The sequence below is a fragment of the Colius striatus genome, chromosome 3 (genome assembly GCF_028858725.1).
Source record: "Colius striatus isolate bColStr4 chromosome 3, bColStr4.1.hap1, whole genome shotgun sequence".
In the NCBI taxonomy this organism is placed as follows: domain Eukaryota; kingdom Metazoa; phylum Chordata; class Aves; order Coliiformes; family Coliidae; genus Colius; species Colius striatus.
Genome location: NC_084761.1, coordinates 2,978,111 through 2,991,202, shown reverse-complemented (window position 1 = coordinate 2,991,202; position 13,092 = coordinate 2,978,111). Strand labels below are relative to the sequence as shown.

Sequence of the window (13,092 nt, the reverse complement as noted above, 5' to 3'; positions counted from 1 at the left end):
AGAGAACAAGCCTCCATCCACCACCACTGCCCACAGCAACGAGGCCCAGTGGAGATCCTTTCAAAGGAACAATTCAATAACCAAGGGCTTGGGGCAGAGCTGGTTTGGCTGGAGCTGCTCATCCTAAGCACTAGCTGATTTAGTCAAGGACACAGAAGAGCTTGCCACTGATGCTCCATTTTCCACTCTTGCTAGTGTTTGACAGCTGGCCACACACCATCTCCTGCTTTGTCTAACTGGAAAGTTGCAGGATGAGCTTCTCTTGCTCTGCAGGTGTGCCCAGGGCACCAACTCATTTAGAACACAAATAGGAATCATCCTAATTCTAACTTTGGTGTATAAATAAATCAATCTGAAGTGAGCCACCCATCTTCAGTGTGAATGAGTGGCATGTTCTCTCTCATTGTTCTCCCTGTCCCAGAGATAAGGAAGGTACACTCACACTTTTTGGTGAAACAACTCACAGCCTGCTGTCTGCTCCAGCTCACTTTAAAACACTGGGCTTTCCATTCAAGCTCTTGCTGCTGTATTCATCACCCCAGCCCTCGGAGCCCTCAACATTTTCAAATGCAAGCTGTTACAACTGTCACTGATCCAAAGCCAAGCCAGCATTGGACCCTAGAACAGTAACAGCAGCATCCTGTGCAGCTCCAAGATGATCTCACCAGGACTGTTCCTTTTTTTAACGACAAGGAAAAAAAAACCCACCCTCTTCAAAGCAGTGACTGAGCAGCAGAGCAAGGGGCTGGCTCTCAGCGAAGTGGAAACAGGAAGGGGAGGAGGAGGCAAAGGTAGGCTTTCCAGAAAAGGCAAGCTCAGGCATGTCTTGCTATCTCTTCTCCCCCTGGGAAGGTTGTACTGTGCCAGGGAAATATTTTGCAATGTTACTTCTTAATTCACTGAGAAGAAATGACATTTCCTTTAACAATCGCTGTGTTTTAGATGCTCTGATTGCTAAGGCAAGGTCTGTTTGTTGCTAAAGGCCCCAGAATTAAGTATCTGCTGCTCAGGTTTGTATCATAAGAGTTCCTAAGAAATGCAAGAAGTAGCTTTAATTATATTTGGGGGGGGGGGAGGGAAATAGGTTTATCTACATAGCTGAAGAGTGCACCCAAAGGAAAACTTCATTGAGAGCAAGCCTTATGTCAAGCTGGTATTTGCTGTCTCTGCAGCAAACAGAGCACACAAGCAATGAACTTGTACTCTGTAGCTGTAGGAGATTTAACAGTTTAGGTTAACACAAAGAATAAGATCTCTGCTTTTATCAAGTATCAAATGGATGCTGTTGGTTATCCAAAAAGATTTGACTACAGTTTGCATGATTTCTTCCAAAACTCAGCTACTCATTTGCTCATTGTGGCATCGTCCCAATACACACTAAAAACACCCACTTCCTCGTTCCTGCAGCAGCATGGACTGAAGTAACAAGTATGAGGGATGTGATCTTAAGAGGACTTCAACCAATCCTGGACAGCAGCTAGATGAGCAGGGTGGGGGAAAAAAAAAGGAGCAAGAAGTCAGAACTCCCTGAAGTTCAGCCACCAGGGCCATGAGACATGACAAGGGGCAATCTCAGCATAGACAAAATTTCCACTACTCCCTGTGGAAACCTCACTCTGTCAGAGTTGCTCCTAGACCTTCCCAGTGGAAGCCTGCCTGTGAAAAGAGAGGTGGGCAGGCAAGCCTTGCCCACCCTGAGCTGTGTTGAAGAGAGGGTCTCTACAACTCCAAGTGAGCAGTCCAGGAGAACAAGAGCACACACATCACACCCCAAATCACTTTGTGGTTCTCCAGGGACACACAAACAGAATTGCCAGCACAGAGACATCCAATAGATCCGTTTCCTTCCAAGGTTAGATCTTGCCTGGTGCCTCCCTAATCTCTTGGGAATAATAGCTGCAGGGTTAACATTGTCCCTTCTAAATACTCTTCTCTGTTAGTTACAAGGTGGGTGCTGACCTCAGTGGGGAGTCACCAGACAGAGGTGACATGTACCCAACGTCTATTCAGTTCATCTGCTAGTTCTGAACAAGGCAAAATATAAAGAGGCCAAAAGAAACCTCCCAAAAGACTCACAACCAACCACAAAGCTAAAAAAAAAATCCCATCACTGTGGAGAAAACTACCTGGACATGAGGGTTTCCCCTCCTCCAAAGAGAGCAACCATCTTCACTCTACTTTCCAGCAGCACTGGGGCATTTTACCCGTGGTCCAGACAAGTCTCACTAAATTTGGGTTGCAGCACCCACAGCACACACTGAGATGTTGTCATACTCTCAGGAGACAGGATGCAACTCAGCCCTCAGAGCAGACAGGCAACACACACACATTCTGTGGGTTACTTAAAACTGCAACAGGTACATGCCCAGGAGCACGGAGGCAACCTTACAATACCAGCCTGGGGTTTGCACATTTCACGTCGGTTTCATTCCAACTAGATGATGACAAAGGAGCTCCAGACTTGGAGCTTGGTACCTCTTCAGCTGAAGTTTTAAGTGTTTCTACTGAAATGGGTCATATGCCAGTGACAAGCAGTTAGCTGCAGGAACAGCAACTAATAGGAGTGTCATGTTAGGTCATGATTAATGCTGGAACCTTCGAGAAGGGCACTTGGTCTCCATGGCATGCCAAAGCCTTCAGGAAGAAAGGCAGCAGCCACAACTGCAGAAGCTTATCATGACTGTTCTGAGGGATAAAAGCTCTAGAGATACAGATAGAGAAATGTCAGGATCTCCAGCTCACAGCCAGCACCCCCAGCAGCACATGCAGTTCTCTGCCAGCCTTTTTGCTGGATGCACTGAATGGAAAACCACCCAGGGCTCCTGGACATGTTGCCCATCTCAGGCCTTCAGCAGGCTGCACTGTCAGTGCAGAGATCCAACACACTGAATGGAATCAAATCTTTACTAATTATATCTGAGCATGTGGGCTTTGTGCCCAGAATAAACTGTCCTATCATGCCACACTCAGCAGACCCTGCCTCTTTGAGGAGAACGTGCTGGGACTTGCTGGTTACTCTCTGAGGCTGGATTCCAGAGGAACAGGACTGATGACCCCAAAAATGAATTCCTATTCCTGCCTCAAGACCTTGCTCAGCTGCAGCCTCATTGCAGTCACTGCCACGAAAGTGAAACAAAGCCTCTGCCAAGTCCAGCAATGAGGCTCTGGCCCTCTCCTGAGGGACATAACTCTTGACTGAGGTGACATATCAGGACCAAGCACTTTCAGCACCAGCCCACAGGAACGATGAGCTTGCCAGAGAAGAGGTGCCTGCTCTGCATGCAAGCAACACTCTGCATCCAAAGCTGATCCTGGCTGAAGCCTACCCAGCACAGCACAAGACATTCCTGAGACCAGGGCCAGCCCATGGCTCTCCCCAGAACCTGAAAAGCCAGTTTGTAAGGCAGATCTCTTGCAAGTGTATTGCTTAAAAAAAAACCACCACACACACATACACAGAGAGGAAAAAAAAAAAAAAAAGCTTGTCATGGGAAGTCCCAGAGCAGAACTAGTTTTGTGGGAGTTGCTTTTATGCTGCACGGCATTAACCTCCTTTCATGGGAACGTAGAGAAGCAGGTACACCGCTGACACACCACCACACGCAAGAGTCACTGCCTTCCTGAGGGGCTCAGGGCTGATGAGCACAGAGACCAAGCTCATTCCCCTGTTCCAAATCCACAGCAATCTCCTGGTAGCATCCCAGCTCAGGAACAGCACGGGCTCCCCGTGAGCTCGCACACGGAGGGTGGAGACCTGGGCTGCCCAGTGGTAGCCACAAGGATCTAAGGACACAGGAGGGATGCAGCAGGAGGGGAGGATGATAACTGCTGTTATTAGAGCAACAAAGAGTAAAAGCAAAAACGCAACAAGCTTTCAGGTACACAAGGCTGTTCACAAAGTCCTTTTAACAACCAAAACTTGAAGGAAGCACCCGAAAGCTCATGTGTTTCTGCCAACTCTATCAACCAATCTAACACGACTTACCACCTCCTCTTGCAAACCTGCACCACCAAGGCAAACAAGCTGCAGAGCAACATACATCCACGCACTGGAGTGGAGATCCAGCTCTCCTTCCAAGGGTCTGCTCCTCAGTTTGTCTCTTTTACCCCCCTGGTCACAGCACAAAGACCTGATGCTCCATCAGCGTTCCTGCAGTTAACACCATGTGCTCCTTCCTCGTCCCACGCTTCATTCAGAACCACGTTCAGCTTTGCTGCCTCGTCCCTTCCCGTTACGTGTGACTATTTTTTCCTTTACTGCAGAATGCACAGCTTTCTTCCCAGAGGAAATTAGCAGCCACGGGGACAAAAACAGGAAGAAAGGAAACAACTTCCTGCTTGCTCAAGACCCAGCTTGGAGACATCCCTGACCAACGCTGTGTACTCTGCTGCAAAGCCAACCTGAAACAGAATCATCAGCCGGAACCAAGTTGTGCACAAGGACAAGCATCAGCCAAGACTCCTTAGTGCTGCCTCTCACCTCTCCTGAGTTACATGAGAGAAAAGCACAAGTCAAATACACGAGGGGTACTTGGGCAGAGCTGGGGGTGTGTGCTACGATGGGGTGGGAAGGGCAGGTCACTCTCTGAGCAGCCTGAAAGGACTCAGCACTGACGGTGCAACCCTGCAAAAGCTTTGCATGTTGGGCTGCCGTGATGCCCTGCTTCGTGCCAGCAGTGCACAGCGTGAAAAGTCACTTCAGGGACTCGATCTGGAGGAAAACTAACCTTCACGTGCAACAAGCGATAGGTTTTCCACTCGATCGGCTCACAAAGTGGCTGCCGAACACCGGTGTCAGCATCAGGGGAGGGGTGGGTGGGAACGCGTGGCAAGAGACGGCGGTGGAGGGGCCTTTCGACTCCAGCCTGGACTTGGGTCAGCTGAAACGAGCCATGAACTCGCACCTACGGCCGAAAGCACCAGGTTCACCAAGCTCCCCGTGGCCACGCCAGACGCCGGCTCTCCGGGACGCGAGACCGCACAAGTCCAACACTTGCTGCTCCGCCTGTCAGTGCCAGAGCCGCGCTCCCACTTGAAGCACCGGGACACGAGGAAAGGCCGCTCCCGCTGCGCCTCAACCCATGGGGTGGGCGACGGTCCCCGGTGCGGGGCGGGGAGGCTCCTCCGTGCTGACACGGGTCGCGGCCGCCACCTCTGGGCGCTGGCGTGGGCCGCCGAGCGCCGCTCCCTGCCCGGCTGCGGCCGCACGGGAACGGCCGGGCGGGGAGCGAGCGGAACGAGCGGCGGGACAAGGAGCCGCGGGTCCGCCGGGCTGCCCCTGACGGCCGGGCCGCCAGCAGGGGGCTGCCGCACCGCGGCGGAGGCGGCGGGGCCACGGCACGGCACGGCACGGCACGGAGCCCGCATCTCACGTGCGCGCCCCGGAGCAGCCCCCGCCGACACCGGCGTGTGTGTCCACGTCCGTGTCCCCGTCCCGTCCCCACCTCCGCTCCCACCCGCCCCGGTCCCGCACTCACCGCGAAGGCGGGCGAAGCGCAGCGGCGAGGCGCCGCTCGGCTCGGGCCGCCCCCCAGTGCGGCTTAAGGGACCGGCGCCGCCGAGCTCGGCCCGCGTAGGGAGCGGAGACTCCTCCCCCGTGCCAGGGGCCGGCCGGCCGGGCACGCCATTCACAGCCGCGGCATGCAAATGGCAGACGGGAACGCGGCCGGCTTCGGCGGCGTGAGCCCCGCCGGGGAGCTGCCAGCGCCCGCGGCACGACGCATCCCGCCGCCCTGACTCACGGCCGAGGAATGCGCCGCGCCGGGCGGAAGCCACCGGCCCGCCCGCGGCCCCCGCAGCGCGGCCCCGGCCCGCGGCCCCCGCCTCCCGCTGCGGGTTCGGGGTCCGCCTCGGGGGCGGGCATGGCCCCGCAGCCGCCGAGCCCCCGCATCCGAGCGGCGGCGGCGGGGGTTGGCTGCGGGTCCCGTTAGCCCCGCGCCCGGAGGCGGCTGCGGCGGCTGCTACCGGCTCTGCTTCCCCGCGGCTCCCGGCTCCGGGGCTATCCCAGCCGGGGCAGTCCCGGGGCAGGGAGTCACTCTGGCAACTGCTGGCGGGCGAGCTCAGCGCAGGGGACGGGAGGAGCTGAGCTGGGGTCTGCCCTGGCCCCGCGGGCAGCCCCGGCCGCTGGGTCTCTTGCAGGGGCAACGTGTGGTACCCTCACAGAGAACTGGCTGGGTTGCTCCCGGTCACCTCGCTCTCTTTTGCTGTTTCACTGTGCTGCTCCTTGCCTCGTGCCCCCTCCTCTTACTCCCTTGCGTTTCCCATCAGGTTCTTCACACTTCCTCCTCCAGCCACGCAGTAGGCACATCACTCCCTAAGATGTTGCTTTCTCCCTAGCTTAAACGTTTTCCCCTTCTGGATGGCATCCTCCCACCTCTTCAGCAGGTTCCCCAACCCACAGCTGCTTTTAATATTAGTAATAGCTGGAGGTGTGCATATCCCGTGCCACCTTACTGTGAGAGGAGCGAGGGGGCTGCTGTCACAGGGGCCAGCGCTCCCTGCACAGGGTGAGCTCATCCATACGGTGCCCACACGCAGCAAAAGCCACCACACTGGAGAGCAGCCCCCTCAGGGAACCCAGCTAACTACACTGCATCTCATTAGCTAATGAGCAATCACACATCAGCCTCAGCTAGTCCTGGCGGCGGTGGAGACCAAATTGCACACAGAGCCCCGACCGTCCGCAACACTTAACAGGCCAAAATCATTTTCAGATGTTTCTACCGTATAAACAAGGCAAAGAAGTGTCCAGTAATGTAACAGAGCAGAGATGAACTCACAAGGCCCTTCAGCAGCTCCCAGGAGGAACGCTCTGGAGAAGAAGCATGATTCTGAGCCACCCCTGCTCTTTCTTAGCCTCCTGCCAAGGGTATGTGTATTTTGCAAGAAAAGCAAACCTCTGTCACTGAAACATGACTTGTTCCTGTATATCAGTCTTGCAGACAGCACTGCCAACCCCATCCCACTAGCTCTCTCTCTGTATTTCCCTGCCCAGCCCCTTCAGGTCTGTGCCATGGGATGCTCCTACCCAGCTGCAGGAACCAGCACTTAGCTGGGTAACATTTACCCTCTCGCTCAAGAATCTGCCTTCCTTGCTCCTATTGCTACCCAGAGTGTTTCTCCTTTGGCTCACCAAGTCCTATCAGCCTAAAACACACAGAAGAAGGTGACTTACAGGTCAGCTTCTGACTGCTGCTCCCTCGAGCATGAGCTGGCACACGGCAGCAGTTTGGAGTTGAGGACCTGTCAGTCCTGGTCCAGAGCAGGTTATCCCATGCAACAGCCTTGTTTGCTTTGTCCCTCATAAATGCTTGCAGGGGGTACTTCTCTGAAACGTGGCCTCTGAGGACCAGCTGAAGGAGAGCTCTCCTCTGGTGCTTGTTATGTGTAACATGTAATTACATGAATTTGCTTCATTCGTCTCTGCTGGGAACTGGAATTTCCTCCCCTGTGCTTGAAACCCATGAGAAACTGTGATCGTGCCACGAGACGTGGTTACGACCCAACGAAAGAGATATCCATCAGCGTGTGAAGTGCAGCACTTTTCCCACTGCAGCTTGCTTAAACTGCTCCTTCAGAGCCGGGTGAGCCACAAACCTGCCCACTTAAAGCCTGGCAGTGGTGGGCCTGCACCCTTCAGGAGTGGTGGAGAACGACCCGTGGGCACTCCATGTGTTTGTTCAATGTCTCATCTTCATCAGCACCCCACACTCATGTGCAATGCTCCCTGCAGCACTGACTCTGCATCACCAAGTATTAAATATTCATAAAAGTAAATATATTGATTGTACATCCTGGCAGGTAAATGGTGGAGTTGGCGTGTGCTTACAGCCACAGCTGGACATGTGGCACCAGGGAGCCATGCAATGCTCCAAGCCTTGTTTCCCTTACCTCCTTACAGCCTGAATGCATTGCTTAGCTGTTCTGTGAGGACAGCTGGGACACACCAGGAGCACAGAGGCGTGTTTTTATCTTGATGGCTGGTTACCTAGACAGATGATCTGATTTTGACATGCTTTGTCCAGAGTTTAGGCCAAGGAAACCTCCTGGCAAGCACAACAGAGAGCATCAGGTTGTGGCCTTCATGAGCACAGCAGAGAAATAGAGGGGCTTTGCAGTGCCTCCTGTGCTGACACAAAGCAGTGGCACAGCCCTGGCAGATGTCCTAGCAAACAGGGAAGCAGTCCAGAAAGGCCTGGGATTTCTTCTGGGAAGGATTATTAACACAGAAACCCAAGCGAAGTCCCACAGAGTCTCACATGCAGGTGGCCTGGCCAGGAGCCAGAGAAGGAACTGCCAGGGCAAGAGGACAGGGATTCCTCTTGGGGAATGCATTTCCAGGGTGGATCAGAGATCACCTCCATGCCCTCATTGGGCACCAAATCAGGTTCCTGGGTAGCAGCGACAGGTCAGGTTTTCATCCCCAGCCCCGTGTGCAGGAAGGAGTCCTGTGGCCAGGGAGAAGCAGGGTTGGTACTGTGGGATCTGTTCATCAGTGCTGCTGCAGAAATTGTCTCCTTTCTTGCTCAATTGCAGCTCCTGCTGGCATTGCTGCTTTCTGCCCCAGCCTCACGCCAGTGCTGGCTGTTCCAAGCACCCAGCCCCAGCAATGCCCTTTCTCCCATGTCATGGCTGCTAATGGCCTGTTGATATAGAGTGTTGTTGGCACAAACTGCTTCAAGTACAGATGCCTCCTCTCCAGATCAGCTGCCAAGCTGAGATGGTGCTGCTGACCTGCACAAAGAAATATTGACACTTTTTGAACTGCAAATGAAATACTTTTTGATTAAAAGACTACTAACAGGCAGCAACCTGAATTTCTTACAATCCACTCAACTTATAAGTTCAACAACCTAATGCTGAGTGGAAAGTCTTTCAAAGCCTCTGTCACCCTCAGGCAGCAGCAGACATTGCAGATATTATTAGGCAGGATCAAGCAATGACAAAGAGGGACACAGGTGACTTCAGCCTGGCAGTTCCATGTACCTGAGGTGCTGGATGTGCTGTGAGCTAAACTGGCAGCAGCCCTGCAGGGTTGCACACAGAGCAAGCACAGGGTGTTAAGCCAGGACTTCAAGCCCAGGGAAGAGGCCCAAAACCAAACCCAAGCCTCATCATGCTGGTTAGTAGCTTATTCAGTCTAAACCAGGATGGGTAATTCACTTCACAGTGAACAGACTTCACAGGCTGGGGACCAAAACCAGGAGGTGAGGTGGGAGATGAGCCAAACTGTGGAGGATCTGGGAAGGCAGTGGTACCTCAGACTGCTCACAGCCACGGAGCTGCTGCCCAGCAGAGCATGAGGAAATCACATCAAAACTCAACCCCTTCATTTTTTTTCCTGCCCAGATTAATTGCAACTGATCATCCCTAGCTCTAGCCACAGGGAACGTGTGTGTTCCCAGTGCCCGCAGCAGGAGGAGGGGAAATAACATAAAACTAGTATTTTATGGCCAGCCCTTACAGAAATATTTATTTTCAGCTGTATTTCACCCAGAAAATGCACTCAGATGGAAATGGCAATTTTCAGTTTGGTCAAGCCATTGGGGGGAATTGAAAGAGAAAAAAAGAAGGACAAAAAAGCATGTGTAAAGAAGGGTATTACTTCCAAAATACTTAGGAAATGTCATTTAGCAAAACAGTTTCCTTCTCCCCAGTTTACTCCAAGAGAAAAAAGAGAAGCTTTTAACATATATATATATATAAACCACATTCATCTATGTATGTTTCATATGGAAGGAATAAAAATGTCATGGCAGAAGTAAGATGAAACTCCCAAAATATCTGTTATGTAGCCTGAAAGACTCTTATCATTTTCCAATCCACCACTGGCAAGAGATGAAATAATATTGCTTCAGAATTTCAAAACTAGCCAGAAGTATTTCCAAGAGGCACATGAGGACTCTCATAAAGCAGTCAAACACAGAGCACAGCTGCCAAGTGTGGGATCCAACCTTGCTATCAGCATGCAGGCGTGGAAGAGGCTGAATTCAAACTGGGCAGATTACCTTTTAGGTGGTGATTTGTAATTCTGGGATGCCTCAGTTTTGAACAGGGATTTTCATTTACATGTCCAGCTTCGTGGAGTCTCCTTCTCTGGAGGGCTTTAAAACCCACCTGGACATGCTCCTGTGTGACCTGATGTAGGTGGGAGCTGCTTTGGCAGGGGGGGTGGACTAGATGATTTCTAAAGGTCCTTTCCAACCCCCCACCATTCTGTGATTCGATGAAATCACATCAGGTGGACAAGCAAGGTTTGGTAGCCTGCAGCCAGTTAAGTGCATCCCTCCAAGCTAGCCCAGGTGGCTTCTAACCTGCTGCTGGGGATAAGCCTTGAAGGAGAACATTCCAAACTAGCAATAGTGAGTGACCTAGTTCAGTTCAGAAAGCACAGTGTCACAGAAAGGGACCCAAACCCAGCCACAGTGAAGTTCCCCATCTCGTGAGTTCCCACATTAACTAAAAGAGACCTTGAATTTTAAACCAAAGCAAAACCCACAAAAACAGATTTCCAGTTCAGTTACTCATAAATGAGCTGAAGGAGTTCATGAAAGAGCCAAGGAATTTTGGTTGGTCTGTCAGAACTAAACTACATTTTTGAGGAAAGAGCAGAGAGTTGCTATCTTGATGTAAAAATATGGACTCAGTAACTGGAGAAAGAAAAAGGATTCAGTGACTGACAACAACCTTGCAAAGAACTTTCTCAGCTAAAATAACAGGGCTCTGTGTAAATCCAGTAAATCTTTAAACAAATCTTTAAGAATACTTCTGGCACAGGCAAGTAAAAAACAAAGCAAAGGGGATGACATTTCCAAGCAAAACCCACTCTTCCCGTTTCAGTAACACAGATCCACTCTCAAGTAAGTTAACTGTGTCACACTGGGGTTAGTTAGACTTAAGGGACAACAGTATTTCATGGAAAAACTATTCCAAACAATCCCATTCCACGGCTTCTGGTTGAAACTTTATCAGTCTCCCTGTGCTGGCATGTAAATGGGGAAAGGTACATCTGGAAAGGTGGCTCCTCTTCCTGATCTGCCACTGCTTTGCTGCTGTGGTCCTTCTGTGCTGTTCCTGGTTTTTCAGGTTGAAGCAGGAGTAGAGGAAGAGGAGGCAGTTACCAGCCTCCAAAGGTTTAATGAGCTCCACCTCTGGCATATCTAGAGTGTGGCCTTGCTGTTGAGTTTTGAAGACCTCCGAGGAGGGAGGTTCCATCATCTCTCTGGGTCCTGTCTCAGGGCTGCACTGCTCTCTCAGGGAAGAGCCCCATGGGCTGTGCAAGGTTCTATCACCTCCACAAGCAATAGAACAAGGGGAAACGGCCTCAAGTTGTGCCAGGGGAAGTTCAGGCTGGATCTGAGGAGGAATTTCTTTCCTGACAGCGTTTTCAGGCTGCCCAGGGAGGTGCTGGGGTCACCGTCCCTGGAGGGGTTTCAGAGCCAGGTGGATGTTGCACTGAGGGAAATGGGCTGATGGGTGTTAGGGCTGGGACAAAGGCTTAAAGGTCTCTTCCAGCCAAAACGATTCTATGATCTTTCAGGGTGAGCAAAGCCACTTTCTCAGCCTCTGCTGCCCAGCCATCCCCAGTGGCCCTTCACTGGGCTCTCCAGTTTCTCTGCCGCTCCCCTCTACACAATGTGTGTACACTGAAACACAGGTGCTATGCAAACAGACACGGGAGGATTATTTGTAATGAAACCCCACCAACAGTGAGCTTACAGACATCTGTCAGAACACACTGTGCTCTAAGGACCCCCTGTTTCCAGCAGCCTTTTTGGTGCAAGGACTAAAGAAGCTACTGCTGACCTGAAGTGAAGAAGCACTAGTGGAACCATCTCTGTCTTTCCAGAGCTTCTGCACGATGTGGTAGAAACAGGGAGCTGCCAGCAAAGTTTTTAATCAATATTGTGTTTATGCTTTTCATAAGACACCAAACCAGGGAAAGGCAGGAACGAAACCCAAGAAGAAAGCAACTCTAAATCTTGACTCCCACCCAAGACCCCTGCATGTGTTACATGTCACTACAAGCATTTCTTACAGTCTACACTTGGAGCAGGGGATCCCAGTGGACTGATACAGTTCAGCACCAGCCAACCTACAAGTATCTGCCTTGCTCATTTTTCTTTTCCTGGCAAACGAAGCAGTTTGGAATCATCTGGAGCTTCCTAATGCTTCAGGACTTGTGAGGTCCCAAAGCCAGTCACTCAGAAAACTCCTAAGTCACTCTTTGGAAAGGTTTTGGGTACGCACGTGGCCAAGCTGTCCTCTGAGAGCCTCGGCCGAGGCAGACTGGCTGCCCCAGGGACCTGCTCTCTCTTTCACTGGATGTGATGATTGCAACACTGAATATGGTCAAAGCTTCAACTAGATGGAAAGCAGAAGCCCAGCCTCCCAAAGGTTTTGATAAAACAGAGAGTGTCTTCATTCCAAATTGCTACAAAGCCCTTGGATTTCAAGTTGTCCACAAAGGAAAGATCTGTACAAAATATCTGAGCCTTTCCAAAAACCAAACCCACAAACGTTTGGACACGGTCCCTTTTTAATGTAATGTTCAGAACCTTCTCAAAAACTGGGTGGGGAATTGCTTCAGGAAAGGGCAAAACCTTCCAAAGTGCTCGCTTCCAAAACCCCTGTGAGTCCCGGGGAGGAGATGGACACATGTTTTGTTGGAGTCTCAGTGAAGTCACTGCGGCGCACACGCGATCGTCCGGGGAAGGGCAGAGCTGGGGCTTCGCTGCCCCAGCCTGGTTCCTCCCAGAGCAGCCGGGCTGCGTCACAAGGGAGCAGCCAGACAGGGTGGGCTGTGCAGCTTCCCTGCAGCGGGGTCTCTCCTGCTCCCTGCCATCCATCTGACATCCACGGTTTGGATCGCAGCCCTCAGTGCCAGCAAGAGAAAGAAGTTGCTCACTGTCTCGTTGCTATTCTCCCCCGAATAAAGCCTCGCAGGAAAGGGAAGGGATCGTTTCATTTCTTAAAGGGCAGCTGAATCCCCTCTAAATGGCTACATTCTTGTCCCTCTCACAGAGTGTGGCTGGTGCCAAACTTGGTCACAAAGGCATATTCATGGCTTTTTCCTTCCTACACATTCAAGAG

The 13,092-nt window shown here is 51.8% G+C and overlaps 2 protein-coding genes across 6 annotated transcripts in view; both read right to left on the bottom strand.

The window, feature by feature from the left end:
• RHBDF1 (rhomboid 5 homolog 1) overlaps positions 1-7,529 on the bottom strand; it is a 40,579-nt gene extending 33,050 nt beyond the window's left edge. Inside the window, exon 1 of one of the 5 annotated variants that reach the window (XM_061993559.1) lies at positions 7,175-7,529. The gene's annotated coding sequence lies outside the window, so the exon portion shown is untranslated. Of the gene's footprint in view, positions 1-3,985; positions 4,002-4,401; positions 4,446-4,727; positions 4,767-5,477; positions 5,667-7,174 lie in introns of those variants that run through there. The other 4 variants (XM_061993558.1, XM_061993560.1, XM_061993561.1 and 1 more) reach the window with 4 other exon arrangements.
• Positions 7,530-8,694: 1,165 nt separating this feature from the next.
• The window catches only part of NPRL3 (NPR3 like, GATOR1 complex subunit), an 82,937-nt gene continuing 78,539 nt past the window's right edge, over positions 8,695-13,092 (bottom strand). The window contains exon 15 of the transcript XR_009818540.1: positions 8,695-8,733. The gene's annotated coding sequence lies outside the window, so the exon portion shown is untranslated. The remainder of the gene's footprint in view (positions 8,734-13,092) is intronic.